Here is a 20,197-nt window from a genome sequence, read left to right as displayed (position 1 = left end):
CATAAAACAAACAATAAGAAAGTGATGGAAAGCATGTAAACCAAAGATTTGATGAATGTTATATTGACATTACGATCTGTTAGAAGTGTTGCTCTTTAAAATTTAATAAGGAAACAAAATAATGCTGTATGTACTGTTACATATTCTTGAGTACATTTCTTGAAGGCAATATTTGAATGTAAATATTAAGATGTTTCATAGAAGCATTATAATAATAGTGATGTGAACATATATATGACATTGGCAACATTTTTCTTAGATGCTTGATGTTAATGTCATCAGTATGCTATCACTACACTTGAAGTTATCATATACAAAACAAAGAAACAACCTTTATGTTTAATAGGGATGACATAAGATGTGTTAGTTTATTATAGTAACCAATGAGCACAAATAGCAATACATTATTATACAAATGTTTCATGACATCTATTTCTCTATTATTATTACATTTTCACTGAATGAAAATCGATGATTTGGGAAGGAAATTTATTGTTTTGCGAGGCACATAATAGGAATGTTTAACTGCAGTACAGCAATTTCTCACCTTTTCAAGATGACAGTAAATGAGATTCAAGATCGTATATAGTTATCGGACAATAATAAGAAATACAGTACAGAAGTACAGGATCACATGGAGGACAGAGACAGGTAGGGTGTTTATGGAGAGACAGGTGATCGAGCAGCAGGATCGCTATGGAGAACTTACCTGCTGCAGAGTATAGGATTGCATGGAGGACAGGGACAGGTAGGGGTGTTTATGGAGGACAGGGACAGGTAGGGTGTTTATGGAGGACAGGGATAGGTAGGGTGTTTATGGAGGATAGAGACAGGTAGGGTGTTTATGGAGGACAGAGACAGGTAGGGTGTTTATGGAGGACAGAGACAGGTAGGGTGTTTATGGAGGACAGAGACAGGTAGGGTATTTATGGCGGACAGAGACAGGTAGGGTGTGTGTGTGTGTGTGTGTGTGTGTGTGTGTGTGTGTGTGTGTGTGTGTGTGTGTGTGTGTGTGTAATGCCCCAGTTGCTACATGGTGGTGGGTAGAGAATAAGGCTTGAACTCTGTACCTTGGGCCCAAGTGACAAGAGCCTGAATTCCCTACCTACCACCATTTGTAAAACATTTGCAGATTTTTGCCTCATAGTTGTTCTGTTCCTCATAAAATCTGTGGTTTCTGTATTTTTGTTACTTAACACAGCAGTGCAGTGGTGCAGTGGTAGCATTGTTGCCTGACAGCTACAGGTTGTCTGGTTTCTATCTTGGTTGGTGTGCCTTCTGTGTGGAGTCAACATGGGGACTCTATGCTACAGACCAGAAATGTATCCCTCACTGGTAAGATCAGACCATAAACTAATCTCACTGGATATTCACATCCCGACCCCACCCCCTGCCCAGAAAACCACAGTGAAAAACTTCTCTAAAGCAAATTTCACACTCCTCAAAATCGAGGTGGAATCCTTCAAAGCCCCCGAGCCTGTGGAAAATACGGCCCAGACCGCAGAATCCTTTATAAACACATTCTATGAACAACTTCACGAATGCATGGATCATGCGATCCCAAATAAAACCAAGACCCAATCCTCCAAAGGCAGACGTCCTGTCTGGTGGACCCCAGCCATAAACAAACTATACAATAGAAGGAGGAAGCTACTAAATGATAGAGCAAAATCCCAAAAAGGGAAGGCATCACTGATCAGTATTAGCAAAAAACTACGGGCACTCATAAAATTGTCTAAGGCCAGCTTCGAGAGAAAAATTGCACAGGGCACTAAGGATAATCACAAGGCTTTCTTTAGTTATGTTAGGAACCTGGGTGGTAATTCCCAGATATGCTCAGAATTAGTCCAAAATGACAAAAAATACACTGAACGCACAGACATTGCCAGGATCCTAGCTGACAGGTTCAGTGCAAACTCCCCCCCCCTCCCCACCAAAAGGGCAAATATCTATACCAGCAGAGTGCTGCCCCCCTGACATCTCAGATGCTCAGGTAAGAGCCGCCCTCTCCAAAGCAAAAAACACAGCATCAATGGGACCAGACAGTGTCCCGGGCTGCATCCTACATGAACTCCAAGAAGAGCTAAACCCAAACATAAAACTACTGTTCAATCTCAGCCTTACTACAGGATATGTGCCCAAAGAGTGGCGTACAGCAACAGTGGTCCCTCTCCATAAAGGTGGTGCCTCAACGGATCCTGGAAACCATCGCCCATAAGCCTGACTAGCTTGGTCTGCAAAGCTATGGAAAGGATCATCATGGACCTCATAAATAAAGATATTGGGGACCTACAGACACTGGATCCTACCCAGTTTGGCTTTGTTAAGGGCAGATCCTGCCTCTTAAACCTGGTTGATTTCTTTGAAACAGTCACCAAGGCCATTGACGAGGGGAAGGTGGTCCACACAGCCTACCTGGACCTCGCAAAAGCCTTCGATACAATACCCCACTCGGGCATTATAGATAAGCTCACCAGCTTAAATATAAACCCCTATGTCACTAGATGGATTGCAAACTGGCTCAAGGACAGAACCCACATGGTTAGAATTGCTGGAGCCATGTCAGACTCCAAACCAGTTACAGGTGGTGTCCCACAAGGCTCAATCCTGGGACCTCTCTTGTTCGGTATATATTTCTCGGAGGTACAGGCCAACGCGGAAGGACTGTGGCTGACCAAGTTCGCAGATGACTGCAAACTGGGCGCCATAATCGACTCTCCAGCTGACACGAGCATCCTCCAAAAGGGCCTCATAGAAACAGACAACTGGTGCCAGAGCCATGGCCTCAAGCTAAATGCCAAAAAGTGTATAGTCATCCCCTTTGGCAAAAACAAAGTGCCCACAAATTACCACATAGGTGGTAATCCATTAAGTACAGAAGAAGTAATTAGGGACCTGGGGACCCAAGTTGATAGCAATCTCTCATTTGACAACCACGTGGCCAAAATGTTTAGAAAAACATTTTCTATAGCCCACCTAATCATGAAGGGATTCACATCTAGATCAGGGGATGTCATCGTGCCTCTTTACTCATCCCTCATCAGGCCCATAATTGAGTACAATGCCCCTTTTGGGATGTACCTTACCAGACACCTGCAGCAACTGGAAAGACCCCAAAAGTACCTCACCAAGAGGATCAAAGGGCTCAAACAGATGCCATATGCTGCCCGGTTAAAGAAACTCCAGCTCTACTCAGTGGCATACCGCCAGTTCAGAGGCGATCTGTGCCTGACGTATAAAGCCATGTCCAACCCGGAATTAATGGACATGCTGCACCTCAGAAAATCTAAATCCCATCGAGCTACGCGCTCGAGAGACTTGAACCTCAGCGCTGAAATAAATAGGACATGCTGGAGGGACAGATTCATAACCTAGAGGCTCCCTTCACTCTGGAATAAAATCCCAGTCCAGGTTAGGCAGAGTCCCTCATTGACTCTCTTCAAGAGGAATCTTGATGAGTGGATGGGAGATCGTAGGTTTACCCCGGGTATCACTTCTGTGTCACTGTTAGACAGAGGCACAGTTTACTAACCTCGAAAAAGGGCATAGCAAAATAAATTTAAAATGGGTGGCGATAGCCAAACACATTCTGGCTAGGCTTATAAATGCCCTAGGGCAGATAGCCTAGTATGAACCTATGAACCTATGAACCTATGAATTGTATTTATCTCTTAGAGTTTTAATGAATATATAAAATAAGGAATATGTATGTTAAACATCAACTTTGGGACATATAATACTTCTCTTATTTTTCACACATATATGCCAGTTTCAAAGGGTGCAGACTTGTGTTCACTTTGCTGTTAATGACAATTTTGTTTAATTGAAGCAGAGGGTTTTGGGCTTTTTAGAATAGTAGCTGGGTGAGTTTGCTTGTATGTTTAAACTATTCAAGCAGAGAGTATTAGACTCCATGAGAGGTTTCAAGGATTTTAAAAGTAATTGTTTAGTTAAATTAAAAGTTTGTTTTTGTGGGTATCTACAATGACAGTTATCATGTATCTAATTAAAGGTTTAAGTATTAATGCCAGCATGAGTATTAATAAGTAGTTCTTTAACAAGGAAGACATATTATGCCAGGTCAATATAGTTAATTTTAAGAGAGTTACATCTGTACTGTTGACCTGTATGACAAATTAAATTTATTAATTGTATTTCCATAAATGTTAATTTTTATTTTATTTTTTTATTTTACATTTGTTTACCGGGCTGGTCTGACTGGATATATTTCCATTTTCAGCAGAGGCCCGGGGAGAAAAGCTCCACATAGAGACAAAACACAGTTACGTTATACATAAAAAGAAAAAATAAGTAGCAGGTTAAACATGATTCAAGACTAAATTACAGAATTCTACATACATACCCTGTAGAGAAAACAATTAAGTTGTAGTTATAGAAATACAAAATAGAAAGGTTCTGTAACAGTAAAATATTTGTGGCAAGAGTAGAGCACGTTAATTGATTGAATAATGGTTGAATGAGGAGTAGTCTAATCAAATATTTTAAGTTATTTAACTCTCAAGTTTGTTTTTACAAGAAACACTCCTATTGACAGAAGATAAAGACAGACTTAATATTAAGTATTACTCTATATTATCTAGTTCACAATATAATAAAATAAAGGAGTTGCAATATTCCGAAAAATTCTTTGCCTATGTCTAAACTCATTGACACATATACCGATGATAAACATATGCTTTGTTCTATTATGCTAGAATATAATAAGAGAATATTAACCCCTATTAACTTATTCTGGATTCCTGGAATAGGAATTAAAACCAATGAACAACTTCTAGAGCAAGTAATTACATTTTCAAAAGGCAGCATCATACTAACAGGTGATTTTAATTGTATATTGTCACCAGAGGATACTAATACAACAGGTAAATGGAAAATACAGGCATCAGCTAAGGCACTGTTAAAGTAAACCAAACAATTTCACCATAGGGACAGAAATGATTTATTAGATCCAGAATCACTTGTCTTTACTCATTGCTCACATAGACATAGAACATATTCCAGAATATATAGAGTATATGTCTCCAATGAGTTGATAAATAAACTAAGTGAAGTTAAAGTGATATCTTGTCCACATTCAGATCATAATGCAATCATGTTTCAGCTGTTTTTAAAATCTAACAATAACATTAAGATCAGGAGGATACCAACATATACAACTTGCTTAAAGGATTTTAAGGATTTTTTTTATTAAATAAATTATTTCCTTTATAGAAATTAACAATACAGGAGATATTTCAAATCTCTATCTATGGGATGCACTAAAAGCATATCTTTTTGGTAAAGTCACCAATTGACTATCAATAAAGAAAAAACAATGGAATAAAGAACTGTATGATATACAAGAAAAACTTGACAAATTAAAACTGAAAAAACAGAGAAGTAACAAACATAACACAGAAGAGATTAATAATCTAATAAAGAGTATTTGAAATTTTTAAATCATAACACTAGGATTACTCTAGAAAAAGTTTAAGACAAAGAATTTCTTTATTAACCAAAATGCTATGCATAATTTAGCTAACCGAACAAAACTACTTACTGAGTCTAACCATACAAAGGAGATTTATTCACATTAGAGAAAAGGAAAAATGATGGAATTAGAATATATTCTGAAGGAATTTAAAAAATTATTACAATAAAATTAATCAATGTAATGTAACAATAGACTCAGAAGGGATAATCAAAACTTTTATAAAAAAATTATCTGATTACCATGTGAAATTAACAGAGAAATCTGTCTCAATGACTGAAATTATAACTCATATTAAGAAATTTAAACCTAAGAAATCACCAGATAATGATGGAATTATACCAGAACTCTACAAGTTACTACCTAAAGAAGTCTTAAACATATTATGCAAAGTTAAAGGCTTAACAAAAGTTCCTCCCTCCTGGAAATATACTCTTATCTCCCCATTTTTAAAATGTAACAAAGATCCAGCTGAATGCTGTTTGTACAGACCGATTTCACTGTTAAATGTAGACTAAAAATTATTCATGGCAATTCATGCTAATAGAGTAAAATGTATTCTACCTTCCATGATTAATGAGGATCAAACTGGTGTTATTTTAAATAGAAATACTTATTGCAATAGCAAAAGAATAACCACAGTAATTTACTATGTAAACAAAACAAAAGAGTATCTAAAATTAATGAGTCAAGATATTAATAGCACTTTTGACTCCGTGAACTGGAAATATATTTTGTTAGTCTTAGAGGAATGCAATTTTTCAAGTAATTTTACACATTTTATAATCTTCTTTATGACAATTGTTTTGCATATGTTAAAATAGGTACGTTTGCTTCTGATTCAATACAAATTTTGAAGGGAACTAAATAATGATGTACTCTTTCACCCCTGCTTTTCATTCTAACTACAGAACCTTTTTCTAAATTTTTAGGTCAAATTTAGACAAAAGTCATTAACATAAATTTGAATTTGGGTTCTAATATCCAATTATTTGCTGATGGTTTTCTTCTGATATTCAGTGACAGTGAAAATCCCTTTCTGCTGTATTTAAGACACTTGATGTGCTCCAAAACATCTGGTATCTCCTTTAATCATAATAAAACAAAAATACTACATATAAATGCCAATATTGATAGGATAAATGCTAAATTTATGAAATACATTAAAGAGAGAGAAAAATGAACTATTTAGGAATAATTATAACAGATAAAAGTAATAATATAATACATTACAATTATACTAAGAGCATAAGCAGTATAAAGAATCTAATAAATAAATGGAACATATTTTTTTTCACAATGGAAGAGAGACTATCTATAATCAAAAAATTATTTTACCAAAAATCTTATATGATACTCAGTCATTATCTTTACCTCCATCTAAAACAAGTATTAAAGAGTTTATTACATTAATTTTAAAATTTATTTGGTTCCCCAACAAACCAAGAATTGCCTTACATCATCATATAAGGGACTGGGCGGCATGAGGTATTGGACTACCAGATCTAGAATTATATTCTTTATCGTAAATTATAAAACATTAGCTGTTTGGATAATTAATATTTACACAGCCAAGTGGTGAAGAGTCTCTATGATAACATTTCATAAACTTTAAATATAACATAAATTCTAATGATAATCTTATATTACACAATCATTTACATTGGTTGTTGAAAGATTACTTTTCAGAATGGAGTCACCAGACAACTGAATTTTATTTAGTTTCTACTATATTAAATACCATTAGAAACTTAATTTATAAAAATCCAACATATAAGGCATTGATTTTTCTGATTTTCCCTATATCATACACGCAAAATAATATTTTCACTTCAAAGATCAACACAGTGATTACATTTAAAGAAAAATCTGATATATTGTTTTCAATTAATGAATAGTGAAAAACTGCATTTTGTTGATTGCATCATAGGTAAATATGATTTAAGCAAAGATATGTCATTGGATGTACCATCTTGCAGACAATATGTTGAAGGTAAAATTAAGTTAATGCAACCGACAGTAGGAGATCTTATCCTAAAATGAATTTAATTTTTAATATTATTAACACAACAAAACACACTGAGAGAGGGTCCCTTATCCAAATTATATAGAGTGGTGAGGAAAGAAAGAAACAGTTGAAATGACAAATTATGGGAACTGTTTTATCACATTAATAAAAGACCTCCAGATGAAGAGGATAAAAATCATTTTTATTATCTTCTAAACAGACAACATCTTCTTTTAGATGGAAACTTTCTACTTGGAAATTCTTGCATACATATTTCTTCACACCTCATAAAATTAAATTAATGTTTAAAAAGTAGCATGTTTTTGGAGATGTGAGCAGGATCTTAAAGCAGATTGGCAACACACGTTCTTTGATTGTGTTTTACTTACACCTTATTGGAATAACAATCTTTTTTACAGGCTTTATTTGGGAACAATTTTGTTTAATTAAATCATGTATTCTTTTTAATATCCTTATTCCTGTTTGTGTTAAAAGTATGAGGTACCCTTTATATGATCCATTTTATCAATTGCGAGGAAGGTTATAACCAAGAATTGGAAGAATGAAGCTACACCCTCTTTCAAAGAATTTACAAATATTGCAGTTGAAGTATGTCATCTGTAAATTATCACCATAAATCAAGATCTACTAGAATCACTTCCTACTAAAATATGCTGATAAATTTCAAGGAACTGCCTGATAAAATTAGCTATACTCATATCAATTGTAATGTATACAAATTTTCTGAGATTCTTCATTGTTAGCAGACACTCATAAATAGTTGTTCTTCTTTGTTCTTGTTCATATTGTTCTTTTTTGTGCTCACAAATGTCTAAATGCAATTATTGTAATGATAAATTAGTTAAAATGCAATAAAAACTTTTTCTACAAAAGAAAAAAGTATAAAGAACCAAAAATAATAGATACAGGAACTATAAAATAAAAACTATAAACCACAGACCACCTCTTACTAATGGACCACAAGGCACATAAATGATTCCCTTGAAAATGAAACTAAAAAAACACAATACGCCACAGCATTGTCAGATTAAAAATAGTATACTTTAATAAAAAAAAAGGTTAAGTGCTTTCATCCAAGACATTCATGGACTTCTTCAGAACAAAACCAACTGCATTACCAATGGTTTAAATAACAAGTACACTGTGACATCCTCACAACAATTAGTTAATTAGCCATCTTTTAAAGCGATATTAAACAGACATACATACATTCACTTATACAAAAATCTTAAAAAAAGAATTGCCAATAATATAATATACAACTACCTAAATGGTGTCTACAATTAAAATTGTTTCAGTTTTAATACACTGTCTATACTAATAATTTCATTGAGCCCTATCACCAGCCATTGTCAACTGCCATTTGAGTTTAAGAATGACTAGTTTCAATTTCTGCCCCCCAAATCCAATTGTAATGAATCAACCACCCAGAATTTGAAAACAAATGTTCAGAGCTTTCACTAACATGCCTTCTCAATGCACTTTTTTCCATTTCTTTAATTAATGTCATATATGTGCTCATAGATCCATTCTTTAATTTTCATCTCATGTTTTCCTATATAATAACCTGCACATAGTTGACACTTAGCAACATAAATCACCCTTTTGGAAGACCTGACACTTAGCAACATAAATCAATTTTTTGGAAGTGCAATTATAATACAAATTCTTATTGACAAATTCTGTTTCATTCAGGAAAGTGTTGTCTCCTTCTAAAATGTGTCTGCCTGCTACACATGCACCATATTTCCAGATATCTTTATTCAAACCCCTATTATTACCCAATTTCTTTAAGCAATTGGATTCCAACATGTCTTTTCATTTCCTATCCCTTTTATATACAATTTTTAGATAATTCTCAATAGTTTGTACCACTCTTAATCCATTCTAAAAACATTCCATTTCTGAAACAAAGTGTTGCTAGTCTATTCCCATTAGCACTGTAAGTAGTAATAAAATATTTCCTTAAATCTTTTCCACTACCAAAACTCTGAACATTTTGCATACACCCAAGAAGTGGCCTATATTGACCCTCTTTTCTTTTTCTCACAACTTCCATCATTATAGAAGCTATCAACTCACATGGATAACCTCTGGACAAAAACATACTTTTCAACTTTTGTATTTCATCTAAAAAATCTCCAAATCAGAAGCCATCCTAGCTGTTCTCACCATCTGTCCGTTCACTATAGCTTTTTTCTGATGGTACAGGTGGTAGCTAGAAATATATAATGTAGTATTTGAATATGTGGCCTTGCCTAAAAATGCTAGACACAAACTTCTTTTCTAATTCTATCTTTGACCAATTAAACATCCAAGTAATGGATCTTCTATAATGATGGAGTGGATGTAAATTTTAACAATTCAATAATGTTATCCAGAAAAATTACAAAATCTTGTAGCCTTGTAGGTCTTCAGTACTTCCTTTTGAATATATATATATATATATATATATATATATATATATATATATATATATATATATATATATATATATATCATCAAGGAACCTGCAATACAAGTTCAGTTTTGTTTTAAAATCCGACTGTAGTACAAAATGTACTTCACAATATGGCATTACTATATTGGTACAGGCTGGGGTGTATGCAGCACCCATTGCCACACCAGTCTTCTGCTGATAAAATAAACCTTCAAAATATATAAAATTATTGTATAACACCATCTCTAATGGAACTACTATTTTGTAAATCACTTGATTATCACATTTGGAATGCTTGTTCAAATATTCTCCTAACTATTGGGTACCTAAATTATGGGGAATCACAGTAAGCAAATCTTTGACATACACTGTTACAGAAATAAGATTATCCATGTAAAAGGATGGTGTAATTTGCATCAGGAATCATTTACCACATGCAGACATTTTTTAAAACATCTTTCAACAAAAGATTGATATATTTAGCCAGGAGGTACATTTTAGAAATGCTGGCATTGTCTATGTGTCTTAAAAATGCATCATTAAGAACCTTATGGACTTAAGGTATTCCAAAAATTCCAGGAATCTTGTGTTGTGTATTTAACAGACCTTATAGAAATCCCCATCTATTATCCCATGCATCAATAATCCAAACAAATGGTGATGAATGTTAGCATATTATACATTTACTTCATTAATGGATACTTCCTGGTACTCCTCATCACTATGCAAATTCCCCATATTATTTGTATAATCAATGGTATTCCACACCACTAGACCCTCACCTTTATCATGTTGCATTACTCTGATACTCTTGTTATTACAAATTTGATGTAATAAATTTAGCACTTCCCCATTTAAATTATAACTCATTGTTGTATTTTTGTTGGTCATCACCTTTATAATCTCAATTCTACACATTTTCTCAAACAGTGAAATCTGCAGACTCATGGGGGTTAAATACACTAGACTGGTGGAAATATTGTTCATCTTGGGGCTTGTTATTTCTAAACCAAGAGTTCAAGTTTAATTTCCTCATATATAATTTTAGATCTATGAGGTGATTAGCCACATAGCTTTCCTTCTAGTCCTTTTTCAAATAAATTAGCATGCTTTTTCTCAAAAGTAGCAATGCTATAATTACAAATAAAGAAAAAAATCATTACTTTCATTGTACACAATAGTAGGGCCACTTATCTCTTGTACAGATGCCAAACATGATTCCCCATCCCGTTACCCTGCTTCTGTTGTACGTAATTCAGATAGTTGCTTTGAATATTCACCACATACTGATTCTGTTTCCTTATTTGTTCCGATCTCCATATTCGGTTATCCTAAAGGGGTGTTCTCATGGGGGAAATCATTATGTCCATAATCAACATAATTTCTAAAAAACTCACCATCTTTAGTATCAGAGTAGTACTTCAATACCATTACCAAAATGGGGCACAGGGTAAGCCTTACCAATGTCATAATCAATGTTATCCCTTATTAACTTTTTTCTTTCCTGGTCTTAATTGTGTTCACCATTTTATTAATATCTGAAAACACTTTATCATATTTATGCATGCATACCTCAAACAACATCTCACTTCTTCGTCTATTATCAAGCTCATCAATGTCCTGTAACAAAGTCTCCATTTCCTGAAGATTGAATTTCATCATGAATTCCATCAATTCACACCCTGGTTTGTCAAATATGAGATTGTTTATAATATTCAGTACCTGAATGTAGTCCATTGGGAAATGTCCATGTTCCCATACCCTTGGAAACTCTTCCTGCCCTTATATATTCATAAAAATATGCATTTTCCAATTGCAGTTTGTGATACTTGGATAATTTATTGTGAAGCAGTTTAATTTTATTTTCAAAAGTGGGATAATTGGCTCTCCATATTAGTTCCTCATGAAATTCATAGCATTGTTGTAGACACTTTTTCATATTTACACCCCTGGAGCTCTCTGAATTATGTTAACTGTCTCTGTCTAAGCCCTTTCGACTGGTTTGCTATTAGCATGTCCTTTGGTGCATTCATAAGTTTGGAGTAACTAAGGCAACACATCACTATTCCTATGCACAGTTTTGGATCTTTGTGCAGGCTTGGTAACAATACTGACTTCTCTGATAAGAGCTGGAAGTTCACTGACAGGTGGAAAGCTGTGTTACTTGTTAAGTTAAGTGATGGAATAGCAGTGTTAATTTCCCAATACTTGCTGTAAAGTCCAAGGAAAGATCAGGTTGAGATATGCTTGTGATAACCGTTAAGCTGTTCAAATAAAACACTAAGAACTAAAAAGAATGGCTACAGGAACTGTAAAATAAAAACTAATAACTACAGACCACCTCATACTAATGCACTGCAAGGCACAGAAATGATTCCCTTGAAAATGTAATGTAAAAACACAGTAGACCAGTGGTTCCCAAATGTTTTTGATTCTCTGCTCCCTTGTTGAATCCAGGTTTTCCCAAGGTGCCCCCCCCCCGTCAAATTCTAACAAGTATACTTTGCGAAATAATAATTTTTTTTAATTAAAAGGGTTAGTTAGGTTAAAATAAATAACACACGTATTTAAGATCACAAAAAAATGTAATTGTTATTGAACAAATTAATAACACAGGTATTTAAGATCACAAAAACATGAAGACTTAACATATTTTAAGAGCAATTTTGATACTCAGATTAGTCTAACTGGACCAGGAATCCTTTTTACCGAAGATACCATGTGGAAATTTCTCAATGCATAAAATGGTCTAAAATAAGTACACTACAACACACTTACATCACAGACCGCATATGGTCACTATTGAGCCATACAATCTAGCTGCTATAACAGTCTTCCATTAACACCTGACATTCTGTACTGTTACAAGTGACACCCTGAAACACACAACTGATCAATGATGTTAAGCATCTTCTACTTTCTCGGTACAAAATGTAAATGTAAATCATTGCACATTCCCCACATCTCCTTGCTTTTGCTTCCAAGTACAATAAAAATCACTGAGATTCCAAATTACTACCACTGGCTTAACAGTTCTGGCATCCAATAACTTCCAGAATTGTCTGACCTTTGTCAGGCAGTAAATCAGCAAACCACACAACACTCATTACTGCAGGCAACAAGCACTTCATTTGAATCACTACAACTAAGGACTGAGTGGATGACTTTTAATTTGAGCATTTGTGCTTTTACTCATCTGATACGATTCACAAATGTTGCACTCCATTAGATGTAAATGTTCGTCTTTAAAATAAAAATGTTTTTTTCATTTCTGCCTCTATGAAATAATTATGTTGTTTTTCAGTAATTCTCTGCCCAAGTCTGACAAATGTGATTGTGTTGTGCAGCTAATGTTACAAATTACTTTTTTTCTTTTTGTTTGTAAATTCCAAGTTAGCAGTGAGCATTCTTGCTGTGCGTCACAAATTTCTGGCTCATTAGTGTGCTACAAGCTCTGTCTGGTGAAAACAAAACTGTGGGGAAAATGTGACATACCTGAATGTGCACACCTGTTTGCCGTTATATAGCCTGACACACTTACACACAAGTAGACAAGAAGACCCTTATGCAAGCACACAAAAAATCATTCTGTTAGCAACCTTTCTTGGGGCACTCTTCCTAGCTTGCATATTACACCCCCTTACCATCTGCAGCAGTTGTCAAATGTTATGGCTTGTACAACTGACAAGCTACCCTTTTGCTCTTACTGACAGTTATCCCAAAACACTGGCGAAGTCCAATGTTCTTAAATATTTATCTCCTGGTTAGATGCTCTCTTCCTGTGTAGCCTATAACCTTTAGTGTGGCCACAAAATAAACTATGAATTAATAAGATTAGTAACTAAGCTTATTAGTTCGTGGTTTAGTTTGTGGCTAAGCTTATTAGTTTGCGACACCTCTGAGAGGAACCCACGGCTCCCCAGGGTGCCGCAGCACACACTTTGAGAACCCCTGGCCTAAGGGCTTTTGTCCAAGACATTCATGGACTTCTTCAGAACAAAACTAACTGCATTAACAATGGTTTAAATAACAAATACACTGTGACATCAGCACAACAGTTAGTTCATTAGCCATCTTTTAAACAATATTAAACAGGCATGCATACATTCACTTATATAAAAATCTTAAAAAAAACATTGTTTAAATCTTAGAATGCAAAGAGTATAGCTACAGGTTATAAAACTAAAGCAGTCATTGAATAGCTTCCTAAATACAAACCATGCATTGTGTTGTGGCAGAAAACTAAATAAAAAAAAAAAAAAAAAAAAAAAAAAAAGGACCCTGGGTCTGGACCCCATGTCTCTGATAGACAGAGGCAGACAGTAATGCCCAAACTAACATATCCCCCCCCCACATAAACTCTAGAAACGTCTTAACAAACGTACCCCAATCTAATAAATGTCCATGATACATAGAGACACATTTGGTCTGGATTGCATAGCTAAGCTTATAAAGTCCCTGGTGGTCCTTAGCCTAGTATATACCTCTGAAGCTATGGACCCATGAGCTATAAATGCACCTGACATAGATATAATAACTTGACTTCTAATGCTATTCTAAAGTTATGGTAGATTTCTGATGTTCCTCATAAAGACAGGTCTTTTTGTAGGTACATACAATATAACCTAAGTAAACTAAGCCCATGTAAATATTCCCTGTCACTAGCTATATAGAATATGTCATATAAAGACCTTCTCCTGTAAAACGATAAAAATGGCCTCCTCATTCTGACTTATTGCTATGGTTTTTAGAGTCTTGCTATGGTTTTTTAATGCCATGAAGCTGAGAGGTATAACTCCATGGAAACATCAAAATGTACAATTTCTTTCTAGAATTAATTTATCCAGAATGTTTTCATTGCCAAAATCCTGTTCATTTTCAGGCATCTCCACAGCTAACATGGTGCATTATAGTGAAAGCAGCTCAAACCAGACTATCTCATTATATAAGGCAAAGCCAATAACCCCAAATACCTAGAAAGAAACTTCTCTGAAACGTGGGAAGGAGTTGGGAGCTCCCTAAGTATAGAATTATGGAGTAGCAATTATAAGCCCACATTACATGCAAGCTAGGTAATAAACAGAAACCTACTCCTTGGTCTGATGCAGAATTTCAGAAAGAATTGTTAAAGAATAACATGATAAAAAGAACACCTCAAATAAAGTATAGGGCCCATCTGTTTTTCAGTATTGATTTGAGAACAAATGTCTTTGAATATCACATAATAAAAAGAACATATATTTATGGTTAGGCATGAAGATATGAGCCAATGAGACAATTGTTGTTGTAATAAAATGATTTCATGGTTCAGCTAGATAGAAAGTAATATATACAACATCAGCAGCATATGGGATACAATAATCAATGACTTTCTTCCACTACAGGTGCTGCAGAACGCGGGTAATTAGTGGTGGCAATACATCCAACTAAATTTGACAATTACGCCATATATTTATGTGGTGAGTAACATATGTTATAAATGTCTGCTTGAAGGTAAGTGTACGCCTTCTAGATATTCAAGGGATAATATACTGGAAATTTGACAAATATATGACAGGGGGAATAACAAGCAATAAAATCCCAGACATTTGGCCAGGGCTAAACGCAAAGCTCTAATACACTGTATGCTGTAGAATGCAGAATGGAAAAAACATTCTCATAGGTTCATAGGTTCATAGGTAGGTACTAGGCTATCGGCCCAAGGGCCTATGCAAGCTTAGCCAACAAGGTACCCTGGCTTATGCCACCCAAGAAAGTTATTTTCCTGTGCCACTGATGAGCAGAGACACAGAAGTGATCCCTGGGGTGTATTTCCTATTTCCCATCCACTCATCAAGATTTTTCTTGAAGAGTGCTAATGAAGAACTTTGCTTGACATAGATGGGTAGCCTGTTCCAGAGTATGGGAAGTCTCTGGGATAGGAATCTATCCCTCCAGCATGTCCTGTTTATTGTGGTGACAAGGTTTAGGTCCCTAGAGTGTGTAGCTCGGAGGGATTGGGATTTCTTTAGGTGTAGCATGTCCAACAGCTCTGGGTTTGACATAGCTTTATATTTTAGGCAGAGATCACCTCTGAGTAGGCGATATGCTACGGAGTAAAGCTGGAGTTTTTTGAGGCGGTCAGTGTAGGGCATTTGTTTGAGTCCAGTAATCCTCTTTGTGAGGTACTTCTGTGGCCTTTCTAGCTGCTGCAGATGTCTTGTGAGGTACATTCCAAAAGGGCCGTTGTACTCTATAATGGGTCTAATGAGTGATAAATAGAGGGTAATGATGACCTCTTTTTTTCTGGATGAGAACCCTTTTATGATGAGGTGTGCCACGTAGAAGGACTTCCTGACTACTGTGGCGATGTGACTATCAAAGGAGAGACTGCTGTCCACCTGGGTCCCAAGGTCTCTTATCACGCATTCGGTGTTAAGTAGATTGCTGCCTATGTGGTAGTTCATGGGTACAGAGTTTTTACCAAAGGGGATGACACTGCACTTTTTGGCATTGAGCTTGAGGCCATGGCTCTAACACCAGGCATCTGTCTCAGAGAGGCCCTTCTGTAGGATGTTCACATCATTTGGGGACTTGACTATGGCTCCTAGTTTGCAGTCATCTGTGAAATTCGTTAGCCAGAGGCCTTTTGTGTTAGCCTGTACTTCAGAGAAGTAGATACCAAACAGGAGCGGTCCCAGGATGGAACCCTGTGGTACTCCACTTGTCACTGGTTTGAGGTCAGATTTGGAGTCTGCAGCTTTTACAGTGTGGGTTCTGTCAGTGAGCCAGTTGGCAACCCATCTTGTGACATAGGGATTTATGCCTAGTTTATTGAGTTTAGCTATAATTCCAGAATGGGGGATGGTGTTGAAAGCCTTGGCGAGGTCAAGATAGGCTGTGTGAACCACTTTACTCTCATCTACGGCTTTGGTGACTGCCTCAAAGAAGTCGATCAGGTTCAGGAGGCATGATCTGCCTTTCACAAACCCGAACTGGGTGGGATCCAGAGTTTGGAGGTTACCAATGTCTTTGTTTATGAGTTCCATGATGATACGTTCCATGGCTTTGCAGACCAGGCTTGTCAGGCTAATAGGTCTATAGTTCCCGGGATCAGTGGTGGCTCTCCCTTTGTGGAGTGGCATTACTGTTGCTGTGCACCATTCAGTGGGCACAGAGCCTGATGCGAGGCTATTATTGAACATGGTGCTTAAGTGGGGAGCCAGTTCATTCTGAAGTTCATGTAAAACGCAGCCTGGGATGTTGTCCAGTCCCATGGATGCTGTGTTTTTGGCTTTAGAGAGTGCAGCTTTCACCTGCGTAGTTGTGATTACAAGGACTCTTCATTCTTCCTGTATAGATATGGGTCCTTTAGGGGGTGAGGGGAGGGTAAAGTTAGCACTGAACCTATCTGCCAGGATGTAGGCAATATCAGTTGGTTCTGTAATTTTCATGCCTTTGTGCTGTAACTCAGAGCAGATCTGGGTGTTGCCATTGAGATTCTTGACATAGCTATAGAATGCTTTGTGGTTGTCCTTGGAATTAGTGGCAATTTTGTTTTCGTAGTTAGCTTTGGAGGATCTTATAAGGGATCTCAGCTTCTTACTGAGGCTGACCAGGGAGCTCCTCCACTCATGGGATTTTACTCTGTTTTGCAACAGTTTATTCCTTCTGTTGTACAGTTTGTTTATGGCAGGGGAACACCAGATTGGCTTCCTTTTTTTGGAGGATAGCATCTTGGTTCTGTTTGGGATAGCACGATCCATGCACTCATGTAGGTGCTTACAGAGTGCATTTGTGTAGGATTCAACAGTTGTAACTGTATTGTCCATCTGCATGGGTGTCATGAAGTTCACTACTTCTGTCTTAAGAAGCATGAAGTTGGCTTTGGAGACATTTCTTACTGTGGTTTCCTTAATGGGGGGTGGGGGTGGGATGTGGATATCAAGGGTGATTAGCTTATGGTTGGATCGGACCAACGAGGAGTTGATTTCAGGTGTGGAACACCGGTCACTCATGTTGGTAATGACTAGGTCTAGGATATTGTTGCCCCTGGTGGGGGTGTGGATAAGTTGATCTAGGGCATTGGAGTTTATGAATTCCAGAAAGCATTTCACTAAGGAGATAGTACATGAGTAGTTTTCCCAGTTAATGGTGGGGTAGTAGAAGTCGCCCATTATTAGGGTGTTTGGTTAAACCCTAATATTTTCCAGTACATCAAGAAAAGAGGAGTGGGAATCCTGGGGCATGGTGGGGGATCTGTAGCAAGCTACAATTTGGATTGCAGTTTTGCCAAGAGTTAGTTGCACTTGGATAACCTCGGATGCATTATGCTGAGCAACTAGCCTGGAGGTGTGGATATTCTTAATGAATATGGACACACCCCCACCTTTGGTGTTTCGGTCCAGGTTAGATGGCCGAAAAGTGTGGTATGAGTTATAGCCTGGTAGTGCAGGGGTGCTCTCTGGAGCCTTGAACCAGGTCTCAGTCACTGCACAGATATCAATGTTCTCCATTTTAAGAAGTGCCTCGAGTGAGTGCATTTTGAAATTTAGACTTCTAGCACTGAGTAGCATTACCCTCAGTTTTTGCTTACCTGTTCCTGTTATGGTGGTCAATTTGTTACTTGAACCCTGCCTAAAAAAGGCACTATAGGGGCAGCAAGAGCCTTAGCCAGTATCCGGAATCCTATAGGTGACAGGTGCAGGCCATCTGTGGCAAAGCATCGTGGTCTGTCGACCATGTCATCCCAAGCAGACAGATACTGGATCCCCTTTGAATGACACCAGAAGCTTAGCCAATTGTTGAAATCAATCATTTTGTCCTTGTACTGCGGTATCATTCTGGGTGATGGAAGAATGCTACTCAGGACTAGGGTCATACCTGCCTGGGCTACAAGATCACAGAGCTCTTCCATGTCTCTTTTCATGTAGTCCAGAGAGGTACATCTCAGGTCATTCACACCAACATGGACAATGACAGAGTCATATTTGTACTTGTTGTGGAGTGACCTGAGTGCGTGGGTTATGTGGTGGATCCTGGCACCCGACAGGCAGCTGACAGTAACCTTCTCCTTGTTTAGCCTGGTGAGTGGGACATCAGTGTGCCTGACTATAGAGTCACCTATGACTAGTGTGTTGGGTATGTTGTTTTGCCTTATTGGCTGTGTTTGAGTGGCACACTGAATCTGTGGGCTATGTGTCATTTGGATTGTGTTGGGGGATGGAGGTTGCTTGTGTTTCTGCTTTGGAGGTCTCTGTTGCTTAGGCAGATTATTATTGAGAGCCTCCATGAATGTTTTTGAGTTTCTATGTGTGGATTTTGGTGGTGTAGGCATAGTGAGACTATGTGATGAGTGTGGTGTGGTGCAAATGTTTACCTTCTCCTCATGACTGTCAGGTTCAGTCTTGGTTGGTGAGAGCTTTACCTCCAGTTTGGCTAGATAAGTGCATCTCTCACAGGTTGTAGTGTTGGGTGGTAGGAGGAGAGGGTTGTCTGTGTACATGAGGCAATTTCTACATTGCCTCAAGATGCCCAGATTCATCAGATAGACAGGGGAGAACACTGGGAGCTGACCCTTGGACATGCCTGAATAAAAAACTATTTTCCTCTAGATAAGTGAGGAAAGTGAGTACAAGAGCTGTTTTTCTCAACGCCAGTGAGAAAATAAGTACAAAAACTGTTTTCCTTTAGGTAATGAGGAAGATTGAGGGCTATAGTAATTAGTAGCTTATTTAGTGCTTACAAGTTCTGAACAAGTGCTGAGTATGAATAAGCAAATTTAAGTGCTAAAACTAAGAATCTGTATCTGCACTAGACGAGTTACAGGACAGAAACAAGTGCAAATGCAAGCTTTCAAATCAAAAACTTGAGAGAGATGGAAGATTGCCCAAACGGCCAATAATTACAAATTCTGGGCCAGAACCACTCCTTATGTGGTAGACAGGTTACCTAATGCTTACCACTCCCACTGATAAACTAGAAGGCTTCCCTCCAACACAGAAAGGCTTGGGGGGCTCAGAAGCTTACAAACAGTCCTGGATACAGCAAATCTGTATCTGGAACACTAGTTACAGGAAAGGTAGGAAACAGGCTTACAGTTTTTTTTTTTACAGAAAAGTAGCAAAAACAGTAGTAAAAACAATTTACATGCAGTGCAAGCTAGCACATTTGAGTATGTAGCAATATTAGACCACACACAGTTTGAAAAATGCAATTAAATTAAAAAGGACTAAAAGCAAGTGCAGAAAGGGTTTAT

The sequence above is a fragment of the Protopterus annectens genome, chromosome 2.part0, assembly GCF_019279795.1.
Source record: "Protopterus annectens isolate FY-2018-M chromosome 2.part0, PAN1.0, whole genome shotgun sequence".
NCBI lineage: Eukaryota > Metazoa > Chordata > Ceratodontiformes > Protopteridae > Protopterus > Protopterus annectens.
This window is presented reverse-complemented; position numbering follows the sequence as displayed.